General features: G+C 51.6%; 1 protein-coding gene across 4 annotated transcripts in view; it reads left to right on the forward strand.

Annotated features, from left to right (window-relative positions):
* LOC135917831 (uncharacterized) overlaps nucleotides 1–13,717 on the forward strand; it is a 265,446-nt gene that overhangs the window by 181,043 nt on the left and 70,686 nt on the right. The window lies entirely within an intron of this gene.

The following is a 13,717-nucleotide window of genomic DNA, read 5'->3' on the forward strand; positions in this document are numbered from 1 at the left end:
TACATGTATCACTATAATAATTGTATTCCATGTATCATTTTACGCTTCTATGATACGGATTGATTTTAGGCCACTTTACACCATGTTACATCCCACCATCGCCACTCACAAATCAGCGCTTAACCCAACATCATAAGTCATGGCGCTCTTTAGCCACACCTGGCCCTTGCGCCACTAAACAACACACATTCATTCATTTGCCAATAGCCAGACTTGTGGTCCATCGACGAGAAGCATTTAGTGCTGCAGAGCGGATCCAATGCGTCGTCTATCCGCGGAAGGGGGTATACGTCTGTCTTCATGATCTTGTTCAATCGTCGTTAATCGATGCCGAAACGTAGGGTTCCCTCCTTTTTCTTCATAAGGAGAACAGGAGATGCCCACGGGCTTTTCGACGGCTGGATGATGTCACGGAGCATTTCATCGACTTGTTGCCTAATAGCTTCACGTTTTCGCGTCGAAACTCGGTGAGGAAACTGGCGGAGTGGGTGAGCGCACTTTTCGGTTATTATGCGCTGCTTTGCAACTGGTATTTTGTCGAACCTTCGATGAAGTCGAAAAGCAGTCCTTGTATTGTCGGAGAAGACTTCTGAGCTTTTGCCGCTTGCTCATTGGGAGACTTTCATTTACGTCGAAGTCTGGTTCGGGGACTATGGTCGGCGGGGTAGATGCGGCAGAATTTGAGAAGAAAAAGGTATTGCTCGTTTCCACAATTTCATTGATGTACGTGATTGTCGTGCCCTTGCTGATGTGCTTCAACTCTTGGCTGAAATCGGTTAGCATTACTTCCGTTTTCCCTCCGTAGAGTCGAATGATCCCTCTTGCGACGCAAATTTCACGATCTAGCAGTAGACGGTCACCTTCGATGACGCCTTCTACGTCGGCAGGTGTTTCGATGCCGACCGAAATGACAATGCTGGAGCGAGGCGGGATGCTGACTTGACTTTCGAGCACGCTTAAGGCATGGTGACTACGAGAGCTCTCCGGCGGTATCGCTTGATCTTCAGACAGGGTTATCGACTTCGACTTCAGGAGGATGACTGTGTCGTGTTGGTTTAGAAAGTCCATGCCGAGAATGACGTCGCGTGAACATTGTTGGAGGATAACGAAGGTGGCAGTCCGGTCATGAAGAGTAATTCTTGCCGTGCAGATTCCAGTCTGCGTAATCAGGTGTCCTCCAGCGGTCCGAATTTGAGAGCCTTCCCACGCAGTCTTAACCTTCTTCAACTGGTCGGTGATGCGTCCACTGATGACGGAGTAATCGGCCCCAGTTTCGACTAAGGCGGTGACGGCGTGGCTGTCGAGAAGCACGTCGAGGTCTGTGGTTCTTTGTCTTGCGTTACAGTTAGGTCTTGGCGTCAGATCAGGGCTGTGTCGCGTTGACCTGCGGCTGGTATGGGACGTCGTCAGGTCGTCTTTCGTTGTCATATTCTTTGCTTTCACACTTTGTAGGGACGGCGGCGTGTCGTTATGTCGTCGAGGTAGTTTCTTCGGTGTCTTCGTTGGTGGCGGAGGATCTTCGTCAGTTCAACGGACAGCAACCGCACCTCCATCGGTTGCTGCTTTTAGTTGTCCGGATATGCGCTCGCTGACCGGCCTCGTTCTTGGCCAGTGTATGGACGGCGCTGCGGTGACAGGTAGCGGCCTGGTGACGGCGAACGGGATGGTCGTCGAGAGTTGCGCTGGCTAGGTAATCGGTGATGTCACGTGGGCGCTCCCCAAGCTGTGGACGCGGCGCGTTGACGGCGAACTCTCTCAGTCCCAAGTCGCGGTATGGGCATCGGCGGTACACATGGCCGACTTCTCCGCAGAGAGAGCCGAGCGGGCGGTGGTCGGGGCTTCGCCAAATGTCCTTCTTCCTCGCGTAGGTGCGCTGGGCCACGGGTGGGGGTGCTGGTGGTGGCGGTGGTAAACGACGGAATTGTGGCGTTACAGGGCCCTGGCACGGTAGCGGGGGGGGGGGGTCTTGACAGCGTGCGACGGCGGCATAGGTCATCGCTTCTGGCTGGGGCTGCGGTGATTGAGGTTGCACCTTAGGAACCCCAAGCGATCGCTGAACCTCATCTTTCGCGATGTCGGCTATCGCGGCCACTTGAGGCTGCGGCGAAGGCAGGACTTTGCGCAGTTCTTCGCACACAATGGCCCTGATGTTCTCTTGAAGTTCGTCGCAACCGAGTCCTTGGATGGCATACTGCAGCGTGAGCCCCTGGAGGGTATATTGCTGGGTGCAAATATCCAGAATTTTCTCGATCGTCGATGCCTCTGCAGAAAACTGAGCTACAGTCTTTGGTGGGTTACGAATAAGCCCGGCGAAAAGTTATTGCTTGACGCCCCGCATCAGGAACCGGACCTTTTTCTCCTCCGACATTTCCGGGTCACCGTGCCGATAAAGACGGGCCATCTCCTCCGTGAAGATTGCGATCGTCTCATTTGGCAGCTGCTTTCGGGTTTCTAGTAGAGCTTGGGCTCGCTCTTTTCGCATCACGCTTGTAAATGTTTGGAAGAAGCCGCGTCGGAACACGTCCCACATTGTTAAGGTGGCTTCTCGATTCTCGAACCACGTCCTGGCAGCGTCATCCAATGCGAAAAAGACACGTCGCAGTTTGTCATTGCTGTTCCAGCTGTTAAATGTAGCGACCCTCTCATACGCCTCGAGCCAGGTTTCCGGGTCCTCGAATGTTGAACCGCGGAACTTCGGAGGCTCCCTGGACTGCTGCAGCATGATGGGGGACGATGGGGCTGCCATTGGGGTTGCCTTGGCCACAATTTTTTTGGTCTTCTCAGGTAGAAGTCCGTGCTCCGGGGGCAGCTGTTGAAGACGGTGGCTTGCACGATGGTCCCGGACTACGTTGGTGTTCTCTTTTCGGTCCGCGCTTGGATTACGGTTTGTCGGGGGCGTCCGGTACATGAACGAAAAGTACCTACACCATATGTCACGTGGTGAAGACGCTGAAGAACACAGTAGCAATACTGTGAAAGACAAAACTAACTATTATTGGGCGAACCTGTGCCCACAAAAACAGGCTACACTTATATCACAACGATAGCGGCGAACGCGGTCGGCGATTATCGAAAATCTGATCAGCGGGTCAAGCGCGTCGGCCTTTATAGATCAGTCGTCGAATGTTCCAGAGTAATCGCTGGGACCCACTTGTCTTCCACAAAGTTCTACACTGTTCGCGTCTCACATACATGCAATCATATTACACAAGTTGCGGTGAAAGACAGTGGACGGAACAATCGATAATATTCTAGAAACTTCGTTTGCATGCAGATGCGTTCTGCGGTGTGCGATAACATTTGTTAGGCGCTGAGAAGTGGTCGCCCCATAATGATAAAGAAGCACACGTGTCGATATCCAGTTTGTTGTCTTTTCCTGTCACCTGTGGTTTCACGTTCTTGGTTTTTCCTGGCTTGGCTTTGTTCATGTGGGACTCCTTCCTTTGTTTGAAATTAGCTAGCTCCCTTCGAATTTCTGCAAGGCTGTCCCTTAAAATTATGCTCTCCTCTAAAATCTTTTGAGGGGCTGGACTCTGAGTTACTGGATAGGCAGTGGGAGGCACTATTCGCGTCCAGCTTACCTCTTGTGTGGCGGTGGCCGCCATCTGATGTTTAGCCAGCGGAGCACTCTCCTGTTTGAGGGCTAGATGCTTGACATTGCGTGCCCAGAATGTTGACCTAGATCTCTGACGACTCCGCTGTCTGGTAAATGATTTTGATCTGGATCCTAATCTTCCTGCTTGCCTGGGTTTGGAGGGGGTCTCTTCTTGCCGTTGAGGGAGCTCCAGAAAGTCACTGAGCTTCAATTCTTCGTCTTCTGTTGCGAACCACCAGGACAGGTGTTGTTGAACAGCTTTGTGCGCTCCGCTTCTCGGTTGGCCTTGTGATCGTGTTTCCTTCGGGCGTTTTTTGCAGCTTTGGTCACCCGTGAGGTGCTGCCCCCCACAAGCGACACATCATGGCAAGCACTCGTGTCCGTCTTGGGGCTCGAGCGCCCCACAGATTCGGCACACTTTGGTGTCCGGTTGCGGGCAAATGTGCGTGCGATGGCCGACACTGTGACAAATCTTGCAAAGCTGCACCGCATTGCGGTATGGATGACACGCCATTTCCCCACCGCAATGGTAGACGAACCACGGTAGGACCGTGCCGACGAAAGTGATCACTGCGCTCTTCGAGTCCCCTAGTGTTGTTTCCTGGATGATCTCGATGCCCCGGGTACGGACTCAGAGGTTTGCGTTCATTGTCTTTCCAGGCGTGTGTGGCGGAAGTGCCTGAATGACATCTCTGAAGGCGCCTTTTTCTGTGGCAGCATACTCATTGAACGCGGACGTCTTGCCATTTACTGTGAGATCTGTCATCTTGGGTAGGAGATGAGCTCTCTCTTCCTCAGACGTTGAGACTATTGCGCTGTTTGAGCCCTGTTTTATGCGCAATATAAAATGCTCACCCTTTACTTTGTTGGGGCAGGCAGCGATCACTGCTTCTGCAAGCATCGGGCTGGTTAGAGTTTTCGACGGGAGTCCTTGGTGCGGGCGAAGAATGATCTTGAAATCATCCCACGGCAGTGGTGGTAGCTTGAGCCGTCGGACCATGCGTCGGCGCATGGGGAGTGAGTTGTTTTCCTTCTGCGAAGGCTCGTTCTGTTTCACCCGCAGGTGTTCCTTTGCTGGCTGCCGTCTTTGGCGGAGCGTTAGAACCTGTCTGCCATCCCTCTTCGTCGAGTTCTTTCGTAAACCGCCGCAGGTCCTCAGCGTCCATGTGAAGCGTTGTAGTAGTTTCATCTTTACAAGGATATAAGGCTGCAGAAAAATCCATGCCGTCTTCCTCCGTAACGGGTTTTGGTTGGGACGGCGCATCCTTTGAGGCGCCCGTCGCAACAGAAGCAATAAAAACCGCCGCTGTAGGCGTCTCGCATCTGCCGCGCGACGCATCGGCTCCGTGAACTTTTGAAAGGATCCGTGGAACTTCGGATGTGACCCTCCTGAATTTGATGCTACTGGATCCCCAACACCACAAGGAACCTGTGAACAACCGTCTCGTACAGGTGTGCCAAAATTTGGACATTATTCGACAATTTGTTACTTTCGCCACGCCACGGATAGCTAAACCTCAAGAGGGTTAGCTTTGATTCCGTCGGCGCCGGGGTTACCCCGGGACTTACCGGCCAATGACGACCACCAAAACGGCTGGATACGAACCTACCACCATGATCTGGGCATAAATCGAGACTCATGAGCAAGACGAACACCTGCCACCCACGGAAGTTGAGTGTCTTTCCATGATAGTGAGGCTCCGCTGGAGACGCCAGCAAAACAAGACGGCTACAAAGAGCGACGCCGCAGCTGCGTCGCCCACGTCAAACACGACAGCTAGGAATCCCAGCCACCCCGAAAAGCCCGGCAATGCTCGCTTTGTGCTGCCGCTGAACTGGAAGACGGCTACCACCTGGCGCCCGAAGCAGATGCCAAAAATGAATTTGGAGGATCTCATCGTGGTTATAAAGCCGCGTGTGACCTTGGACCTCAAGGCAGCCTTTCGGCATGGAGAAGTGGGAGCGGCAGTGGTCCACTATGTGGGTGGGGCGGCAGGAGCTGCTCTCAACGTCTGGCCGGTCTGGGACCAAAATCTCATCGACTGTGGAACACAAGTGGCGCAAGCAGCGGACAAGCTTGCCAAGGAATTTGACTTGAAAGTGAGTGAACGCTCCTTCCCCTTTCGGGGCCATGTGAAACTAAGTAGTGAAATGTGCCGAGGTGTGGTCAGTGTACGGGCTGATGAAACCTCCGCATCGCTAAACGCTAAGCTTGAATGGCGAGAGGGCGATATTGCCTTCATACGGAAACTTGGTGCATCCAATGTGGCGGTGGTGACCTTCGTGAGCCGGCGGTTACCGCGTTACATACACTACAACTGCGAGTGTCAGGGGGTACAAAAAGACGATCCCCGCCTGCTACATATGTGGTACGATTGGGCACCAGGTGGAAATTGCCCCCACCCAGCAGGCGTAGGACGGTGTGGCTACTGCGGTCAACACGTTGGAACTGAGGACCAAGGCCTGGCAGAACACGAGTGCACCCCGACATGCATGATCTGCCGAGGTGCCCACCTCACTGGCTCCAGAGATTGTGTAGGCAAGTTTCGGAAGCTACAGTGACGGAGACAACCTACCCAGCAAAAACGGGGTCAACCACTGAAGACGGGCAAGAAGGGACACGTCACCCAGCAGGACCAAGTAACCCTGACCAAAAAAAAGACGGGCAAGTGCGGGCAAGCCAACCGAAAGCAACCTCATCAGAACCAACATGTGAAGTTCGGGACCAGCACCAAGCCGCTAGCCTTCAAGGCAGAAGATTTTCCACCGCTTGGCAACAACCCTACTGCAATCCAGGTGAGCAACTGGATGGGGGTTGCCTCTACTTCCTCTCAACCCTCCCCCACCCCCATGGTACTGGAGCTCAGAAAAGAATTAGAAATTCTCAGAAGTCAGAACGCGAATCTGGCAACTAAACTCAATGCACTGGGAAAGGCTAGGGCCGAGCCGCTTGTTCCAGGAACAATAGATGAGGGGGACGACTCGGCATCTGTGTGCTCGAGCTTTGCTCCGATGTCACGCTCCCCTGTAATCGCTAACTTGGAAAGCCGCATAACGGTGCTTGAGCGAACCATGGCCAAACAAATGGCGCAGCTTCCCGCACTGATTGAGGAGACCATTCAAGCTCGGTTGCAACAAATTGCAGCCACTATAACTCAACAGGTGACGGTACAAGTAACTCAAAACATCAAGGCCTGGATCTAGGGCAGTCCTAAATTGTTTAGGAGGGCAGGACCTGTCAAGGAGGTGAGCCGCCCATCAAAAATGTTTCGTTCTGTCCATGACGTTGAAAATGATGGTTCCTCCCTAGCAGCCTTGCCAAGTGCCGGAGCAGTTGCGGCAGTGCATGGGCTAGACCAACCAGCCTCGAGTCAGCAACATGGCTTAGGGGATTAATCGGTCACCTCGCAAACCAAAACGGGAACCTGTATCAATAATACAGTGGAATTGAAGAGGATTCCATGATCGGCATAAAAGAGCACACTTCAGCCTCTGCCTCGAAACTCTTGAATTCCTAGCAGCCATTGTAGCTCTGCAAGAACCTGGTGCATCTGCCAAAATGTCGGGCTAAAACAAATTCCAGAAAGACCCATCCACCTGTATTCTTTTACACAAATCGTACACGGCACAGGAAGTGGATCTCGACATTAATCTGGCCTACTCGTACACAATGTTCACTGTGCTTCCCCTGTGGTGCTCTGACTCATCAGTGCATATTCTTAATATCTGTTGTCCATTCAAACTCGAGCACGTTAATTTCTCTGACATATTTAGTCGGGTGTTGAAGATAGCGGGTCGACACCCATTGTTGATTGTGGGCGATTTCAATGATTCCAGTCAACTAAGGGGTTACAGGAAGGAGGAAGCACGTGGGCGTAATCTAGCGGAGCTTATCTCAACGCTAGGCCTCACTTTGCAAACCGACCCGGCACACCCTGCGCGTATGGGGAATTCCGTCACCAGGGACACATGCCCTGGCCTGACGCTTTCCAAGCACGTACAAAACATTGAATGACACAACATGGAGGACACTCTCGGCAGTGGTCATTGTATCATTAAAACATTAATACATGTACGACCTCTAAAGCGGCCATTTACTCACGCCCGACTCCCAAACTGGCAGGCATTCTGTAAGTGCTTACCAGCCACAAACCTCTTTGAACATGGATATGAAGCATGGGTACGAACACTCACCTCAACCCTCAAGAACACGAGAAGCGCATCCAGACAACCTAGGACTGCCCAGCTGTGTATAACCACCTGATCCACCTCTGGGAAGCCCGCCGCAGTCTTACCAAACGCTTGCGTAGACAGAAACACAACCGTGCTCTCAAAAGACGAATTGTAGAGCTCACCCAAAATGGCGCGGAATATGCCTCTCCCCTGGCTGACACTAAATGGGTGGACCGGTGAAACAACGCAGCTGCACAAATGTCTGGTATGAACACATGGAGATTTTTTCGCTATCTGATTGACCCCTCACAATCAAGAGGAGAAACACAAAGACATTTACAACGTGCACTCCACAACTTCAAAGCCACGACAACACAACTGGCCGAGACATTACGGGACACGTACTTGCGCCACAAACAGGACCCCAAAGGCACGTAATATCTTTATACAGGCAAAGATAATCCGGAGTTGGACCAACCGTTCCAACTCTACGACCTCAAGGCGGCTCTGGCCAGGATGCGCAGGAGCACGGCGCCCGATTGGGAAAGGTCACAGTCACACTGCTGGCCCACCTCCCTGGCCAGGCATATGAAGCCCTGCTCGAATACATTAACGCAATTTGGGAAAGGGAAAAACCAGTTCCCTTAGATTGGAAGAGAGCACTGGTTACACTCATTCCTAAAGCAGGCAAGGCAATAAATCCAGATAACTTAAGACCGATCTCGCTCACATCGTGTGTGTGCAAACTGATGGAAACGATGGTGCGCGATAGACTCTCAGAGTATTTGGAACACCGTAACACTTTCTTCGACATGATGTTCAGCTTTCGCCCCCGGAAGTCGTCGCAGGACATCCTGCTCCAACTTAAAAGAGATGTAATACAGCCTATCGAGCACCCTCATAATGACAAGGTTATCTTAGCCTTGGACTTGAAGGATGCTTTCGATAACGTTAAATACAGCGTCATACTGAGTCACCTTAGTGAGACACACGGCGGCCACAACAATTTCAATTACATAAAAGATTTCATGACAGATCGGGTTGCACTGATCCGTATTCAAGGCACCGAACATGAACCCAATCAAATGGACACGCGGGGCACGCCACAAGGCGCAATGTTGTCCCATTGCTCTTCAATTTAGCTATGCTACACCTACCGGCACAGTTGAATGATAGTGAAGGCATACGGCATGCGCTGTATACTGATGATATCGCGATCTGGACCGTCGAAGGCAACTTACGGCACATGGAGGAGAGCCTGCAAGCAGCAGCACATGTAGAGGATCGCTACGCAGAGCACTGTGGCCTCCAATGTGCACCAGCAAAATCAGAATTTCTTCACTTTAGGGCTTCCCCTAAGGATAATACAAACATCCACTTATCCCTCGGCAGTGGCCCCATCCAGGAGTCTAAGGAGATTAGAATTCTGGGACTCGTCGCACACCATCAGCGAAAGGTCGGCACAACAATTGAAAAGCTCCGGAGGATTGGAGCCCAGGTGGGTCGACTGATCCGCCGGGTCTCCAATAAGAGAGGAGGGTTACGAAGCAAAGATGCGGTGCTGCTCGCTCACGCTTTCGTAACTAGGCGCATCCTGAATTCGGTACCCTACCTCCCCTTGCGGAAGCACGATGAAGCCAGGGTAGGGGTTATCCTCCGCAAAATGATGAAAAGGGCTCTTGATCTCCCGCTATCCACTTCCAACGGGCGACTTCTCGATCTTGGAATGGTCAACACTTTCAAGGAGCTCAAAGAAGCTCATCTTACAAATCAATACAAAAGGTTAGCCCAAACACGATCGGGCCAACTACTTCTGGTTCGGCTACACATCCAACACGATTTTCACATACAAGAAAGAGTCAGAGTGCCAGAACTATGGAGACGCGTCATCAGAGTTCGACCCCTCCAACCAAGATGGATAGAGAAGACCATATTGGACGCCGCCAAGCTAGGGCGGAAGCGTTGGAGCGTCACTATGGCAACAAACATGGAGTTTACTATGTGGATGTCGCCGGGCCAAGCCAGGGGGGAGGGTATGCAGCAGCAGTCATACATCAGGGAACACAGGTGGATGGGCTCACTTTTCGTGCACCAGTTACAACACAAGCTTGAGGTAGCGATCGCCCTAGCTGGCTCGGACTGTAATTCTAATTATATCATTACGGATTCGCGTGGCGCGTGCCGCAATTACGAGGCTGGTTGGGTCCTCCTATTGGCCGAGCGAATACTGAGAAACTGCAGCAAGGAGGTTGATCCCACCCTCGCTGTATACTTTGTACTACTGGCCATCAGGGCCTTCAAGGGAATGAAGCTGCCGATGCGGCAGCCCGAGCACTCACTTACCGGGCGTCCCCTTTGGCCCCTGAGGTCCTGGAACAAGAAGGCGGAATTCTCTTAACTTTTAAAGACATTTCTACCTATTATAAAGATAGCCATCGCCGCTACTCAGCCCCAGCTAAGGGACAGGGGAAAGCGAACGAACGCGTTCTACTTCGCTTCTGCACCAACACAATGCTGTGCCCGGCAGCAATGAAACATTTTGATCCTGCGATCACTGGCAGGTGCCAACACTGTGGCGAGGTGGCTGACACCTATGACATGGTGTGGGCCTGCCAGCAAAATTCCGCTCTTACCCCCCCCCCCCCCAACCCTACCCGACAGGACTAGGAGGCAGTCCTGCTTGGTTGCTCAGATTTTCAGGCCCAAAAAGCCTTGGTCATGAGGGCCAAGCTGGCGGCTGCGACCAATGGGGTCCCGGACTAGGGACTACTCCTAGTATGTAGGGCTCCTGTGTGAGTCCACACCTCCCTTTCTTAATAAATGCTTCCCACCCAACAGAAGCGATTTCTTGAGACACCATATGCGTCAGTGTCGTGTGCCATACGCTGCACCGACGCTACGCGCCGGCCGTCGCCGCGTCTTCGCTCTCATGCATGCCAACTCCGACGCCATGCGCCTGGTAGCTTCTTGAAATTGTGGAGCCGCCGGAAACGGGCCTAGGTCCTAGAGGATGGTGTCCCTGGATTCCGTAGACGTTCGCAGTTCTGGTGATACACAATTTCGTTCGGTTACTGGAATTATAACCAAAGAAAAACATGGATATTGCGGAGCTTGAAGTAGGTGCTGCTGCCCTCCTCGACGCCGCCTACCGGTCTCATTATACTAGCTGATTCAATCCGTCGTGTGTATCGCCACCAAATTTGTAATCAGACTGTATGCCCGAAGCGAAGAGTACTACACGCCACGGTGGTTTAAAGGTTATGTTGTGGCGCTGCTAAGCATGAAGTCCCGGGATCAAATTCCGGCCGCGGCGGTCGCATTTCCATAGGGGCGGCATGCAATACTGCCCATGTCATCTGCATTGGGAATACATTAAAGATCTCCTAGAGGTGAAAAATTATTACGGAGTACCCCACTACGGCGTACCTCATACTCACGCTATGTTTGGCACGTAAAACCCAAGAATTCAATACGAATAGCGAACGGCACCAATCCGATTGACCCAGTTGACGCGATTTTCAGGTGTTCAAAAGTGTGTTCACCAATATCATTGTTCCACCTATTTATTGCTTTGCTGCGCGCGGGTCGGGAGAGGAGGCAACGGTGTGATTTCCATAAACGCTGTCATGTCGGCGGCAGCCAGAGACTACGAAATGAGACGAACCACTTGGAGCTGCAAGATGTGTTCTTGTGAATGAATTCGGAAAGGACGGGGTAGCGACCCCAGCTAATTGCACCCGTGTGAGCGTGTGATCGCTGAAATACCATGGAGTTTGGTGGTGACGGCACGGAAGCACCTGGATGTCTATCCTACAATGCCACAACTGTAGCAGATGGTTCCTTCGCGTATTGCCCTCTCTTGGAACAATGGAACACTCGGCGCCTGGAATAGCTGAATTGGGTTTAGGTTTCGTTATGTACCGAGGGGCTGGGTAGCAGAGGACCTTGTGACCCCTACGGGAGCGGTCCTTTGCAAGCGGGCGACATTTGTATGCCAAAACCGAGCGAGCATAGAGTGCCTTGTACAAAGTACCTTCTCAAGAACTTACGTTCTTCATGAATCTTGGGTGCCCAGCCTTAAGCTTGTTTGAGGAGTAGAATGTCGATTTGTAAGCAGCGAGAGCGAGGTACGCACGGGGTGAGCCCGTGACATTGTCGCATCGAGGCTAGCAGATACGAGAGTCTAACGGGTGCCAGGTGTGCGTTGCCTAAACGAGCTTGATTGAGCAACTGTGTATCGAGCGCACATTGACTGCCGCTCTCTAGCCTAGGTTGACTTAAAGAATACTGTAAATGCATTCTCTACCAGAAGAACGTTGTCATTTTTGACGGCGACTAAAAGGTATTTTATTTCGAGTGCCGTTTGATGAACTGAGGAAGCTCACGGTCTCCACACGGTTTGGAACCATAGGAAAAATAAATAAAAAAAATGTTTCTGCGCGCCAAAACGACGATTTCATAGTAAGGAAAGACCACAGGGGGTGGACTCCAAAAATGTCGGCCTCCTGCGGTTCTCTAAACTGCATCTGCATTGAAATACACAGGCATTTTCACATTTAGCCCCCAACAATATGCGGCTGGCGTGTCCCGCATTGGATGGGACCACGTTGTGCGTGGCACTGCAACACCGTAGCCACTAAGCAATCAAAGCGGATTAGAGTGCGAGCCGCTAGTCAACCCACCATCCTGTGTGTATTTTACTTCCGGCTACGGTTCCTTACCTTTGAAATGGTCATCAATGGCCGTGCAGCGCTCCCTGGAACTCGTAAGAGTGCTTGGCTCTTTGATCATTTTGCAGACTCCTTGAACCGAAAATTAACGTGCAGCCTCACGTCGTATCTGTCTCGTAAATTTTCTCTCACTCAACCCCCCCCCCCCACCTCCACCTTGTTTTCGGCTAAGGAATCGACTTCTAAAGCCACACAAAAATACCGCTTTATCAAATTTGTTTTTTGTGGGACACGGAAAAAGCTTTATCCTATCAATAAACGAATAAATAGCTTCTATTCTACTGTTGCCCCAGTGTGTCAACAAGGCAGTGCAGAAAAGCAAGCAGCACTGCCGTGGTTTCCCAAGTTAAATGTATAAATATTTAATGCAGAGCGACATTCACAGTTCATAAGCGATATGCGCACTAAACTTTGTAACACCCGTAAGAGTGTAAATCAATTTTTCTCCAGACAGAAACCCTAAGGGTGTTGTTACCTATACCATGCAGATCGGGTGCTATTATAAAGTTGAGAGTATGACGGAAGCCCGTCTGGTCGGGATGATGCATACTTAAAAGGCAGAGGTCTGGACACCGACCAAAAATGGTTTAAAAGAGTTATTTACGTTTCGGCTCCCCCACGGGAGCCTTGTTCACAATCAAAGAAGCGGAAGAGCTGGCACCCCTTTTTATGTGCGTCTCAAAACATGATTAAGGCACCTGGCATACATGGGCGGCAGATTGCCTTCGTTGCGATTAAGAGTGTGCGCCGTGGTTCGGATGATTAGGGACTCAAGATAAAGACGCAAAGAATGATTTCGCTCCTTTGCAATCACATGAGATTTCTCCCAGTTAATCTTATGTGATGTGGCTGCGCAGTGTTCGGCCAAGGCATTTGATGCAACGTGTTGTTTCTGGACGTCATTCATGTGTTGCTTAAGTCTTGTTTTGAAGTTGCCGGTTTCACCGACGTAGACATATCGACAGTCCGCACACGGAATGATATACACCACGCCTGGGAACTTGTCCTTTTCCAATGGGTCTTTCACATGCACGAGCTCGTGTCTAAGTTTCCGGGAGGGCACATGCGTAGCCTGCACGTCATATGACCGCAGGATGCGCGCAAGAGTTTCGCTTATGCCAGGGACGTACGGAATCGAAGCCCGTCTTTTGGGGGGTCCAGACTGGGTGGGTACTGTGCGAGCCACCTGACGCCCTACCGAGTCAATGACGTACTCAGG

Source organism: Dermacentor albipictus, chromosome 3, assembly GCF_038994185.2.
Source record: "Dermacentor albipictus isolate Rhodes 1998 colony chromosome 3, USDA_Dalb.pri_finalv2, whole genome shotgun sequence".
NCBI classification, from domain to species: Eukaryota; Metazoa; Arthropoda; class Arachnida; order Ixodida; family Ixodidae; genus Dermacentor; species Dermacentor albipictus.